Below are 14,862 nucleotides of genomic sequence, written 5' to 3'. Positions count from 1 at the left end.
TTAAGGTTGTTGTCCTATTGGAAGGTGAACCTTCACCCCAGTCTGAGGTCCTGTGCGCTCTGGAGCAGGTTTTCATCAAGGATCTCTCTGTACTTTGCTCCGTTCATCTTTCCCTTGATCCTGACTAGTCTCCCAGTCCCTGCAGCTGAAAAACATCCCCACAGCATGATGCTGCCACCACCATGCTTCACCGTGGGGATGGTGCCAAGTTTCCTCCAGACGTGACACTTGGCATTCAGGCCAATGGGTTCAATCTTGGTTTCATCAGACCAGGGAATGTTGTTTCTCATGGTCTGAGAGACTTTTGGGGCCTTTTGGCAAACTCCAAGCAGGCTGTCATGTGCCTTTTACTGAGGAGTGGCTTCCGTCTGGCCACTCAACAATAAAGGCCTCATTGGTGGAGTGCAGCAGAGATGGTTGTTCTTCTGGAAGGTTCTCCCATCTCCACAGAACTTTTTTGAGTTAGTACTACAGGATGCAAATTTATGTTTGAAAAAGCTAGCCTTAGGTTTTCTAACTGCCTGTGTATATTTGTTCCTAACTTATCTGAAAAGTTGCATCTCACGGGGGCTATTCGATGCAGAACGCCACAGGATGTTTTTGTGCTGGTCAAGGGCAGACGGGTCTGGAGTGAACCAAGGACTATATCTATTCCTAGTGTTCATCGTTGGACATAAAAGACTGTAAAAACACCAGGAAATCAGCTCCAATTGATGTTCATTTTAAGAAATATATATATATATATATCAGAAATCTTTTCCCAAGTATTCCCACGCGTAATAGAGAGACATGATCGTATACAAATGTAAGCAAGGTTTGAAATGGTTATGTTTTAGTCAAATATTATATTATATCTTTAGTCATTTTGCAGTCTACAAATTATTTTTAGTTATGAGTGTTGTTCTTAAATTCACTCTGGGGTGCCAGAGTGCGGTGTTGCCTACTTAGTCGCTATATTTAGCGAGTATTCAGTGTTCAGACCCCTCTAGCGACACATTTTCAAAAAAAGCGACTAGCGACTAAAGAACGGCCGTGGATTCTGCGTGCAATGTTTCACATGTAGCCTTGACCCCCCCATGGCCTCCACATGGCTCGTTTTGAGCATGGATATCATTATCCCCCTCTGTGTTTTAGGAACCACCCACCTTCATGTGGCGTTGGTTTCTGAAACATAAACCAGTAGGTCATCTACAAGTGTGAGGTGCTGTTTTAGTTGCGTACAGCGAACGCAAGTCGTGTGAACCTGCCAAAGCCAGTTCGGACAATGGGTGGTTGACAGGATCAGACAGGAATGCCATCAAAGTGGCGAGGGACTCATCTTGGTGTTGCATTGCTACCAGGTCACCGTTCAGGAATGAATGAGTTAGCGACACATTATGTTCTCGTAAAGACGTTTCCCTCGGTGTTACATGGCTACGCGTTACCGTAGACACCATGGCCTCTGATTTTTGTGTCTCGAGCATCGAACACCCAAGGAGTGCTGTGAATTCCACCAGATTTCGCCATTCTGTCGGCATGGTCGTTGCCAAGTTTGTCACGACCAGGTGATTTGGAGTGTCCCTTCACTTTCTTCCAATACACCTGTATGTCGTGTTTGGTGATGAGGTCATCGCAAGCTAGAATGAGCTCTTTGTTTTTCACTTCTTTGCCACTTGAAGTAGTCATGTGCTTTTGTTTCCAAAACAGTAAGTGGCATAAGAAGGTGAGTCTGGCATAGTCTGAGTCAGTGCAGATTGCGAGTTCTGACAAGTCGTGTTTCACCGCCGTTTGCAGTGTGATAAGCATGCCAGCCACTTCTGCAAACTGGCTGGTCTGGTTGCCTAGCTGTAATTGAAGCGGTCTGCATGGAATGTCGTTGTGTCATACCAATCCCACACCGGCTTGCAAGTGATCTAGATGACGGTAAAAATAGCCATCAACAAATGCCATCGGCATGCCAAGACACACATTCTCTTTTGAAGTAGTGATGGTTCGAAGGCAATGGCGGAGCTATGTCACGCAGGGGTGATTCTAGGTCAGGTTTCATCGTCACCACAGCGGTGACACACAGCTCTAAAATCGAGCTGTCTGGGCTCTTAAAAAGCGGTGCTTGCAAACTCTCGATATCGACAAACCAACGTGGGCAGTAGGGCCCAAGTCGTTGATGAAGTTGGGAGACATGTTTGACAGAAACAGTTGTTTGAATGGTAATAGGTCTTCCATTCCTGTTTCAGTGAGCATGCCAAAGTAAGCTGTACGCAGTCTTTTGATAGTAGGCTTGTGGGTGTTCATTTCGAGCTCGTTTGATTTTGTTGTATGTGTCGAACTGCTTTGCTTTATCTTGGCCAGGTCGCGATTCTAAATGAGAACTTGTTCTCAACTTGCCTACCTGGTTAAATAAAGGTGAAAGAAAAAAAGATATATATATTGTTAGCCACCGAGCTGTCATGTTTGCGAGTCGCAGAACCACTGAAATATATTTTCAAAACCGTGGCAAGTTTAGCATAGTCGTTTTGCACGTTTTTTATTTTTTTATTTATTTTTTTATTTATTTCACCTTTATTTAACCAGGTAGGCAAGTTGAGAACAAGTTCTCATTTACAATTGCGACCTGGCCAAGATAAAGCAAAGCAGTTCGACAACATACAAAAACACAGAGTTACACATGGAGTAAAACAACATACAATCAATGATGCAGTAGAAAAAAATAAGACTATATACAATGTGAGCAAATGATGTGAGATAATGGAGGTAAAGGCAAAAAAATGCCATGGTGGCAAAGTAAATAAAGTATGGCAAGAAAAACACTGGAATGGTAGATTTGTAGTTTGAAGAAAGTTAAAAGTTAAAATATAAATAATATGGTGCAAAGGAGCAAAATAAATCAAATATATAAATACAGTAGGGGAAAAGGTAGTAGTTTGGGCTAAATTAAAGATGGGCTATGTACAGGTGCAGAGATCTGTGAGCTGCTCTGACAGCTGGTGCTTAAAGCTAGTGAGGGAGATAAGTGTTTCCAGTTTTAGAGATTTTTGTAGTTCGTTCCAGTCATTGGCAGCTGAGAAACTGGAAGGAGAGACGACCAAAGGAGGAGTTGGCTTTAGGGGTGACCAGAGAGATATACCTGCTGGAGCGCGTGCTACAGGTGGGTGCTGCTATGGTGACCAGTGAGCGGAGATAAGGGGGGACTTTACCTAGCAGGGTCTTGTAGATGACCTGGAGCCAATGTGTTTGGCGACGATTATGAAGTGAAGGCCAGCCAACGAGAGCATACAGGTCGCAGTGGTGGGTTGTATATGGGGCTTTGGTGACAAAACGGATGGCACTGTGATAGACTGCATCCAGCTTGTTGAGTAGGGTATTGGAGGCTATTTTGTAAATGACATCGCCGAAGTCGAGGATTGGTAGGATGGTCAGTTTTACGAGGGTATGTTTGGGAGCATGAGTGAAGGATGCTTTGTTGCGAAATAGGAAGCCAATTCTAGATTTCACTTTGGATTGGAGATGATTGATGTGAGTCTGGAAGGAGAGTTTACAGTCTAACCAGACACCTAGTTGTTGCTCTTGTTGCTCTTGTAGACGGATGAACCTTGTCACGTGTCTGTTGGACGTTCGCTTCAACAGGTAAAAAAAATTTTACTTCTGTATTATTGATTCTTTTGACTGCTTCCCAATCCCACACACGCCAAGCCCGCCCCTTGTCACTCAAACAGGCAGTTCCTTCTGCTACAGCTTTACTCTGCATGCATTGACCAAACAGTCCAGCTTTACTCTGCATGCACTGACCAAACAACACTCCAGCTTTACTCTGCATGCACTGACCAAACAGCAGCTCCAGCTTTACTCTGCATGCATTGACCAAACAGCAGCTCCAGCTTTACTCTGCATGCACTGACCAAATAACAGCTCCACCTTTAATCTGCATGCACTGACCAAACAGCAGCCCCAGCTTTACTCTGCATGCATTGACCAAACAACAGCTCCAGCTTTACTCTACATGCATTGACCAAACAACAGCTCCAGCTTTACTCTGCATGCATTGACCAAACAACAGCTCCAGCTTTACTCTGCATGCACTGACCAAACAACAGCTCCACCTTTACTCTGCATGCATTGACCAAACAACATGCAGTCAAGATTGTTCCAAACAAGAACGACGCAGCTTTCCACTTTGCTTCTTAATATACTGTATATACTGAACAAAAATATAAACCCAACATTCAACAATTTCATCGATTTTGCTGAGTTACATTTCATATACGGAAATCAGTCAATTGAAATAAATGTGTTATGCCCTAATCTATGGATTTCACATGACTGGGCAGGGGCACAGCCATGGATGGGCCTGGGAGGGCATAGGCCCACCCACTGGGGAGCCAGGCCCAGCCAATAAGAATGACTTTTTCCCCCACAAGGGCTTTATTACAGACAGAAATACTCCTCAGTTTCATCAGCTGTCTGGGTGGCTGGTCTCGGACAATCCTTCAGGTGAAGAACCCAGATGGGGAGGTCCTGGGCTGGCGTGGTTACACGTGGTCTGCAGTTGTGAGGCCGGTTGGACGAACTTGCCAAATTCTCTAAAACAACGTTGGAGGCGGCTTATGGTACAGACATTAACATTCAATTCTCTGGCAACAGCTCTATTGGACATTCATGAGGTCAGCATACCAATTGCACGTTCCATCAAAACTTGAGACATCTGTGGCATTGTGTTGTGTGACAAAACGGCACATTTTAGAGTGAGCTTTTATTGTCCCCAGCACAAGGTACATCTGTGCAATGATCATTCTGTTTAATCAGCTTCTTGATATGCCACACCTGTCAGGTGGATGGATTATCTTGGCATAGGAGAAATGCTCACTAACGGGGAAGTAAATCCACGTTTTCTATATTATACTATCCGTTTGTTGTTTTCATTGGTGGACTATATCAGCATTGTTTGCAACAGCTTGTTCTTAATCTGACAGGAAAAGAAAAATAATATTCTACAACATTTGTCTGAATGTAGCTACCTATCTAATTAGGGTCCCCTGTGAAACACTGACACACACTTTGGTTCTTACTCTGTCACAACCATCTCCCTTACTTTTATTTTTTTAATTTTTTTAATCATGCCAAACAAAACTGCATTCCAAGTGCCCTCTTTATTCCAACTATACAATTACAATGATCCTATTTATATGATTCCAACAGTTTACCCAAGTGTTTTGATCTATAATTGCAAGTAAAATCGCAATATTTGGCCGATGTCATGCAGCGCTAACATAGAGGACTAAGGTCAAATACGGGGTGCTTATATGTGTCCTGTTTCACTGCATGTACACGTGGGTAACCTGTACAAGTTGGTAACCATAATGTGTGTGTGAATTGGAAATGTGTTTTATGCATATCCCAACTCCCCCTGAGACACCCTCGGAGAGTGGGGTGTCGTGTCTGTGACTATCATTAAATGTGAAGACTGCTATTTTATCAAATCAATTCTCTGTGTAATTATTATTATTATTATTATTATTATTACATGATTAAACTAATCATGTAAACTTTAACTTCTCTAGGGTAGGGGGCAGTATTTTCACGGCCGGATGAAAAACGTACCCAAATTAAACGGCCTACTACTCGGGTCCAGGAACTAGAATATGCATATTATTAGTATATTTGGATAGAAAACACTCTGAAGTTTCTAAAACTGTTTGAATGATGTCTGTGAGTATAATAGAACTCATATGGCAGGCAAAACCCTGAGAAAAATCTAACCAGGAAGTGGGAAATCTGGTGCTTGTAGTCCTTTCAAGTCATTGCCTATCCAACACACAGTGACTTAGGGTTCATTTTGCACTTCCTAAGGCTTCCACTAGATGTCAACAGTCTTTAGAACCTAGTTTCAGGCTTTTGCAGTGAACAGAGAGCGAACAAGAAGGCCGGGAAGTTGGTGACTCAGGAAAGGACATGAGTTCATTGGCGCGCATTCACGTGATGAGGTAGCTATGTTCCAAAACGTTTTTTCAACACATTGGAATCGTCCGGTTGGAATATTATTGAAGTTTTAAGTTAAAAAGGCCCTACAGATTGATGCTATACAATGTTTGACATGTTGAAACGAACGTAAATAAAACTTTTTTTGACTTTTCGTCGTGACATTTTGGCTGCGCTTCCTACATTTGGAGTAGCTTACTGAACGTGCAAACAACAAGGAGGTATTTGGACATAAATTGTGGACTTTATCGAACAAAACAACATTTATTGTGGAACTGGGATTCCTGGAAGTGCCTTCTGATGAAGATCATCAAAGGTAAGTGAATATTTATAATGCTATTTATGATTTTAGATGACTCCAAAATGGTGGGTATCTGTATTGCCTAGTGTATGTTCCTGAGCGCCGTACTCAGGTTATTGCAAAGTGTGCTTTCCCCGTGAAGCTTTTTTGAAATCCACAAAGGAGATGGTTATCTAAAATTATTTGAATAACAGTTTAATATTTTATCAACGTTTATGATGAGTATTTTTGTAAATTGTTGTGCTGATTCACCGGCAGTATTGGAGGCAAAATATTTTCTGAACATTACGCGCCAATGTAAAATGCTGTTTTTGGATATAAATATGAACTTTATCGAACAAAACATACATGTATTGTCTAACATTGAGTCCTAGGAGTGTCATCTGATGAAGATCGTCAAAGGTTAGTGCTTAATTTTAGCTGAATTTCTGGTATTTGTGACCCCTCTCCTGCTTGGAAAATGGCTGTGTGGTTTTTCTTGTGTTGTACCTGTCCTAACATAATCTAACTTTATGCTTTCGCCGTAAAGCCTTTTTGAAATCGGACAATGTGGTTACATTAAGGAGAAGTGTACCTTTAAAATGGTGTAAAATAGTCATATGTTTGAGAACTTTGAATTATGACATTTTGTTGTTTTGAATTTGGCGCTCTGATTTTTCACTTGCTGTTGAATAGTGTGTCCCACCTCCCCAAGAGAGGTTTTAACTAGGAAGTCGGGGCACCACGGGAAAATGTTTAGAGTCTCTATTTCCCGAATCGACTCTTCAGATATTTTCATATCTTATCGAGTACAGTCTGGTATTAATGTATTATTATTACCTCATCAGTTCTCATGACTGAACGTTGCAAACCCTTGGATATCTGCACGAACCCTACCCTAAATCATGAATCAGCAATATACAATATACAAATTGGTTTAATTATTTATTTACTAACTAATCAAGTCACAGAAATGCATAAACACACACAATTAGTTCATACATGGGGTATTACATGATACAAAGAAAAAGTCCCTAGCGGACGAAACTGATATGACGGCTTAGTATAAAATGGAAAGGGGGTGGGGACCACTCAATAGCACGGGACTCATAGCTAATAACTACACTCATAGAAATTGCTAATACTTTGAATATGAACAACCGCTCATTCGAAAATACATTGCACTCTCTCTGTGGTCGCCGGTCCATCTGCTGGAGAAAGTTGACAGAAAAGTCTGGCTGCGTTCCTAATGGATACGTCAGGCGTACCCGTCGTCTCATAGAAGAGATGTTTCGGCGGTTGTCGGTATTCTTCGTCCTAGGCTACGTACATTTCTAGCTGCAGACTGAAAAGGCCTCGTCTAAGATTTGTTCCTTCTGTGGCAATGTTTTAGAGTTGAACCATTTCTAGCCGTGTAGCCAACGCTACACGCTGTCTGGTCTCCGTGGCCTATAGAGTTATAGTGCTTAACCATTTCACATGTCCAATGGCCTATAGAATTGTAGCCATTCCAATGTGTCCCGACGTTCTCTGACTTAGTGTACATTTTGTAGGAAGTGGTTTTATACTCTGTGGAAAAGGGGGCGATTTCTATGACGCCTGATGTAATGTCTGGCCTCACTGGGGTTGTGGCTACTGACTTGTTAAAATTTTACATCTTAACCAGTATCTCGTTTTTAGAAGGCCAACATCACATTTACATCTTTTAACAAATAGTTTCATATATAATAATTTCACCCAACACCTAGATGTGAATCTGATAATTGAAAAGTATACACAAACAGAGATACAGTAATGTGGGTTTCCTGTCTTTCATGAGAATGAAACACACTTGTCATGACTGCCCCTTGTGGTCCACGGACCACTCCCACATTCTCAAAAATATAAATATTGTTTAATTATTCAAACTTTTGATGTCCAAGCTTCTCTCTGTGTTCCATTCCAATCTCGAAAACCACAGAGATTCTAATACCCAACCTTAAAACAGTAGACTTCCCGCTCTCCCCCTCTACGAGAGAGAGCACGCTGTAGATCGGACCCACTGTAACCTGATCCTTCAGATCGTCACAGGAGAGCCAGGGATCAGCCATTATTGACGGTGACCCTGGAGCAATTTGGGTTAAGTGCCTTTCTCAAGGCCAGATCACCAGATTGTTCACCTTGTCGGCTTGGGGATTCGAATTGGCGACATCGAGAGTACTGGCCCAACGCTCTAACCGCTAGGTTACCTGTCCAGCCCTCTAACCGCTAGGCTACCTGCCCAGCGCTCTAACCGCTAGGCTACCTGCCCAGCGCTCTAACCGCTAGGCTACTTGCCCAACGCTCTAACCGCTAGGCTACCTGCCCAGCGCTCTAACCGCTAGGCTACCTGCCCAGCCCTCTAACCGCTAGGCTACCTGCCCAACGCTCTAACCGCTAGGCTACCTGCCCAGCGCTCTAACCGCTAGGCTACCTGCCCAGCCCTCTAACCGCTAGGCTACCTGCCTAACGCTCTAACCGCTAGGCTACCTGCCCAGCGCTCTAACAGCTAGGCTACATGCTGTGGTTGATATGATGTTAATAAACTGTGGAGTTTTCTGCTCCTCAGAGGTAGAACTAATGATCTCCATCATGGAAAATATACCAATAATAATTCCCAGCCCTAAAGGGTAGGCAACAACACATCCGCCACACTGACCCTCAACACAGTGCTTAGTCCTTTCCTCTACTCCCTTGCCATCCAGGACCTCTATACCAGGCGGTGTCAGAGGAAGGCCATAAAAAAAAAGACTCCAACCACCCAAGTCATAGACTGTTCCCTCTGCTACCGCATGGCAAGCGCTACCGATTCACCAGGTCTGGAACCAACAGGACCCTGAACAGCTTCTAACCCCAACCCATATGACTACTAAATAGTTAGTCCGGGTTGCTATTTGGTTTACTATTTAACCATCTGCATTAACCCTTTTTGCATTTAAACTTTTTTGACTCATCACATACACTGCTGTTACTGTTCATTATCCTGTTGCCTAGTCACTTTATTCCTAGTTATATATACTGTACATATCTACCTAAATTACCTGGTACCCCTACACATTGACTTGGTACTGGTCCCCTGTGTATATAGCCATGTTATTACCTGGTACTTCCCACCGCACCCTCTCCGCTATGCAATCTGGTTTCAGAGCTGGTCATGGGTGCACCTCAGCCACGCTCAAGGTCCTAAACGACATCGTAACCGCCATCGACAAGAAACAATACTGTGCTGCCGTATTCATTGACCTGGCCAAAGCTTTTGACTCTGTTAATCACCACATCCTCATCGGCAGACTCAGTAGCCTTGGTTTCTCAAACGATTGTGTCGCCTGGTTCACCAACTACTTCTCTGACAGAGTTCAGTGTGTCAAATCGGAGGGCCTACTGTCTGGACCTCTGGCAGTCTCTATGGGGTACCACAGGGTTCAATTCTTGGGCCAACTCTTTTCTCTGTATACATAAATGATGTCGCTCTTGCTGCTGGTGAATCTCTGATCCACTTCTACGCAGACGACACCATTCTGTATACTTCTGGCCCTTCTTTGGACACTGTGTTAACAACCCTCCAGACGAGCTTCAATGCCATTCAACTCTCCTTCCGTGGTCTCCAACTGCTCCTAAACACAAGTAAAACTAAATGCATGCACTTCAACCGATCGCTGCCTGCACCTGCCCACCTGTCCAGCATCACTTCTCTGGACGGTTCTAACTTAGAATTTGTGGACAACTACAAATACCTAGGTGTCTGGTTAGACTGTAAACTCTCCTTCCAGACTCACATCAATCATCTCCAATCCAAAGTGAAATCTAGAATTGGCTTCCTATTTCGCAACAAAGCATCCTTCACTCATGCTCCCAAACATACCCTCGTAAAACTGACCATCCTACCAATCCTCGACTTCGGCGATGTCATTTACAAAATAGCCTCCAATACCCTACTCAACAAGCTGGATGCAGTCTATCACAGTGCCATCCGTTTTGTCACCAAAGCCCCATATACTACCCACCACTGCGACCTGTACGCTCTCGTTGGCTGGCCTTCGCTTCATAATCGTCGCCAAACACATTGGCTCCAGGTCATCTACAAGACTCTGCTAGGTAAAGTCCCCCCTTATCTCCGCTCACTGGTCACCATAGCAGCACCCACCTGTAGCACGCGCTCCAGCAGGTATATCTCTCTGGTCACCCCTAAAGCCAACTCCTCCTTTGGTCGTCTCTCCTTCCAGTTCTCTGCTGCCAATGACTGGAACGAACTACAAAAATCTCTGAAACTGGAAACACTTATCTCCCTCACTAGCTTTAAGCACCAGCTGTCAGAGCAGCTCACAGATCACTGCACCTGTACATAGCCCATCTATAATTTAGCCCAAACTACTACCTCTTCCCCTACTGTATTTATTTATTTTATTTATTTTGCTCCTTTGAACCATATTATTTATATTTTAACTTTGAACTATCTTCAAATAACAAATCTACCATTCCAGTGTTTTTCTTGCTATACTTTATTTACTTTGCCACCATGGCATTTTTTTGCCTTTACCTCCCTTATCTCACATCATTTGCTCACATTGTATATAGTCTTATTTTTTTCTACTGCATCATTGATTGTATGTTGTTTTACTCCATGTGTAACTCTGTGTTTTTGTATGTTGTCGAACTGCTTTGCTTTATCTTGGCCAGGTCGCAATTGTAAATGAGAACTTGTTCTCAACTTGCCTACCTGGTTAAATAAAGGTGAAATAAATAAACAAAAAAAAAATGTAGCCATGTTATTACCTGGTACTTCCTGTATATAGCCATGTTATTACCTGGTACTTCCTGTATATAGCCAAGTTACCATTACTCATTGTGTATTTATTATTACTTTTTATTATTAGGTGTTATTATATTTATCTATTTTCTTCCTCTCTGCAATGTTTTATTAAATGAATAAAATTAGCCCTTTTTCTCTCCAATTTCATGATCTCCAATTGGTAGTTAGTTTTGTCCCATCGCTGCAACTCCTATACGGACTGGGGAGGCGAAACACGACCCCGCCAAGCCGCACTGCTTCTTGACACACCGCTCGCTTAACCCGGATGCCATCTGCACCAATGTGTCAGAGGAAAGACCGTACACCTTGCGACTCTGTGCATGCGTCTGACACGGGAAAAGGACAAATCCTCCCCTAACCCGGATAACGCTGGGCCAATTGTGCACCTCGTCATGGGCCTCCCAGTCGCGGCCAGCTGCGACACAGCCCAGGATCGCACCCGAGTCTGTAGTGACGCCTCAAATACTGCGATGCAGTGCCTTAGACCGCTGTGCCACTCGGGAGGCCCCTCTCTGCATTGTTGTCAAATAAAATGGTGTTGTATATTTACATTTACATTTAAGTCATTTAGCAGACGCTCTTATCCAGAGCGACTTACAAATTGGTGCATTCACCTTATGATATCCAGTGGAACAACCACTTTACAATAGTGCATCTAAATCTTTTAGGGGGGGGGGTTAGAAGGATTACTTTATCCTATCCCAGGTATTCCTTAAAGAGGTGGGGTTTCAGGTGTCTCCGGAAGGTGGTGATTGACTCCGCTGTCCTGGCGTCGTGAGGGAGCTTGTTCCACCATTGGGGTGCCAGAGCAGCGAACAGTTTTGACTGGGCTGAGCGGGAACTGTGCTTCCTCAGAGGTAGGGAGGCGAGCAGGCCAGAGGTGGATGAACGCAGTGCCCTTGTTTGGGTGTAGGGCCTGATCAGAGCCTGAAGGTATGGAGGTGCTGTTCCCCTCACAGCTCCGTAGGCAAGCACCATGGACTTGTAGCGGATGCGAGCTTCAACTGGAAGCCAGTGGAGGGAGCGGAGGAGCGGGGTGACGTGAGAGAACTTGGGAAGGTTGAACACCAGACGGGCTGCGGCGTTCTGGATGAGTTGTAGGGGTTTAATGGCACAGGCAGGGAGCCCAGCCAACAGCGAGTTGCAGTAATCCAGACGGGAGATGACAAGTGCCTGGACTAGGACCTGCGCTGCTTCCTGTGTGAGGCAGGGTCGTACTCTGCGAATGTTGTAGAGCATGAACCTACAGGATCGGGTCACCGCCTTGATGTTAGTGGAGAACGACAGGGTGTTGTCCAGGGTCACGCCAAGGTTCTTAGCACTCTGGGAGGAGGACACAAGGGAGTTGTCAACCGTGATGGCGAGATCATGGAACGGGCAGTCCTTCCCCGGGAGGAAGAGCAGCTCCGTCTTGCCGAGGTTCAGCTTGAGGTGGTGATCCGTCATCCACACTGATATGTCTGCCAGACATGCAGAGATGCGATTCGCCACCTGGTTATCAGAAGGGGGAAAGGAGAAGATTAATTGTGTGTCATCTGCGTAGCAATGATAGGAGAGACCATGTGAGGATATGACAGAGCCAAGTGACTTGGTGTATAGTGAGAATAGGAGAGGGCCTAGAACAGAGCCCTGGGGGACACCAGTGGTGAGAGCACGTGGTGCGGAGACAGATTCTCGCCACGCCACCTGGTAGGAGCGACCTGTCAGGTAGGACGCAATCCAAGCGTGGGCCGCGCCGGAGATGCCCAGCTCGGAGAGGGTGGAGAGGAGGATCTGATGGTTCACAGTATCAAAGGCAGCAGATAGGTCTAGAAAGATGAGAGCAGAGGAGAGAGAGTTAGCTTTAGCAGTGCGGAGATCCTCCGTGACACAGAGAAGAGCAGTCTCAGTTGAATGCCCAGTCTTGAAACCTGACTGATTAGGATCAAGAAGGTCATTCTGAGAGAGATAGCAGGAGAGCTGGCCAATGACGGCACGTTCAAGAGTTTTGGAGAGAAAAGAAAGAAGGGATACTGGTCTGTAGTTGTTGACATCGGAGGGATCGAGTGTAGGTTTTTTCAGAAGGGGTGCAACTCTCGCTCTCTTGAAGACGGAAGGGACGTAGCCAGCGGTCAAGGATGAGTTGATGAGCGAGGTGAGGTAGGGGAGAAGGTCTCCGGAAATGGTCTGGAGAAGAGAGGAGGGGATAGGGTCAAGTGGGCAGGTTGTTGGGCGGCCGGCCGTCACGAGACGCGAGATTTCATCTGGAGAGAGAGGGGAGAAAGAGGTCAAAGCACAGGGTAGGGCAGTGTGAGCAGGACCAGCGGTGTCGTTTGACTTAGCAAACGAGGATCGGATGTCATCAACCTTCTTTTCAAAATGGTTGACGAAGTCATCCGCAGAGAGGGAGGAGGGGGGGGGAGGAGGATTCAGGAGGGAGGAGAAGGTAGCAAAGAGCTTCCTAGGGTTAGAGGCAGATGCTTGGAATTTAGAGTGGTAGAAAGTGGCTTTAGCAGCAGAGACAGAAGAGGAAAATGTAGAGAGGAGGGCGTGAAAGGATGCCAGGTCCGCAGGGAGGCGAGTTTTCCTCCATTTCCGCTCGGCTGCCCGGAGCCCTGTTCTGTGAGCTCGCAGTGAGTCGTCGAGCCACGGCGCAGGAGGGGAGGACCGAGCCGGTCTGGAGGATAGGGACAGAGAAAATCAAAGGATGCAGAAAGGGAGGAGAGGAGGGTTGAGGAGGCAGAATCAGGAGATAGGTTGGAGAAGGTTTGAGCAGAGGGAAGAGATGATAGGATGGAAGAGGAGAGAGTAGCGGGAGAGAGAGAGCGAAGGTTGGGACGGCGCAATACCATCCGAGTAGGGGCAGAGTGGGAAGTGTTGGATGAGAGCGAGAGGGAAAAGGATACAAGATAGTGGTCGGAGACTTGGAGGGGAGTTGCAATGAGATTAGTGGAAGAACAGCATCTAGTAAAGATGAGGTCAAGCGTATTTCCTGCCTTGTGAGTAGGGGGGTAAGGTGAGAGGGTGAGGTCAAAAGAGGAGAGGAGTGGAAAGAAGGAGGCAGAGAGGAATGAGTCAAAGGTAGACGTGGGGAGGTTAAAGTCACCCAGAACTGTGAGAGGTGAGCCATCCTCAGGAAAGGAACTTATCAAGGCGTCAAGCTCATTGATGAACTCTCCAAGGGAACCTGGAGGGCGATAAATGATAAGGATGTTAAGCTTGAAAGGGCTGGTAACTGTGACAGCATGGAATTCAAATGAGGAGATAGACAGATGGGTCAGGGGAGAAAGAGAGAATGTCCACTTGGGAGAGATGAGGATTCCAGTGCCACCACCCCGCTGGCTCGATGCTCTAGGGGTATGCGAGAACACGTGGGCAGACGAGGAGAGAGCAGTAGGAGTAGCAGTGTTATCTGTGGTAATCCATGTTTCCGTCAGCGCCAGGAAGTCTAGGGACTGGAGGGTAGCATAGGCTGAGATGAACTCAGCCTTGTTGGCCGCAGACCGGCAGTTCCAGAGGCTGCCGGAGACCTGGAACTCCACGTGGGTCGTGCGCGCTGGGACCACCAGGTTAGAGTGGCAGCGGCCACGCGGTGTGAGTCGTTTGTATGGCCTGTGCAGAGGGGAGAGAACAGGGATAGACAGACACATAGTTGACAAGCTACAGAAGAGGCTACGCTAATGCAAAGGAGATTGGAATGACAAGTGGACTACACGTCTCGAATGTTCAGAAAGTTAATTAAGCTTACATTGCGAAAATCTTATTGACTAAAATGACAAATGCTAGCTAACTAACACAACACTACACTAATAAAGTCGTTCCG

General features: G+C 45.4%; 1 protein-coding gene across 1 annotated transcript in view; it reads left to right on the top strand.

Annotated features, from left to right (window-relative positions):
• LOC115201764 (serine palmitoyltransferase 3) overlaps positions 1 to 14,862 on the top strand; it is a 96,623-nt gene that overhangs the window by 8,369 nt on the left and 73,392 nt on the right. The gene's annotated exons all lie outside the window — the stretch shown is intronic.

The sequence above is a fragment of the Salmo trutta genome, chromosome 10 (assembly GCF_901001165.1).
Source record: "Salmo trutta chromosome 10, fSalTru1.1, whole genome shotgun sequence".
Lineage (NCBI taxonomy): Eukaryota > Metazoa > Chordata > Actinopteri > Salmoniformes > Salmonidae > Salmo > Salmo trutta.
The sequence above is the reverse complement of the archived record's forward strand: the minus strand, read 5'-3'. Positions and strand labels throughout refer to the sequence as shown.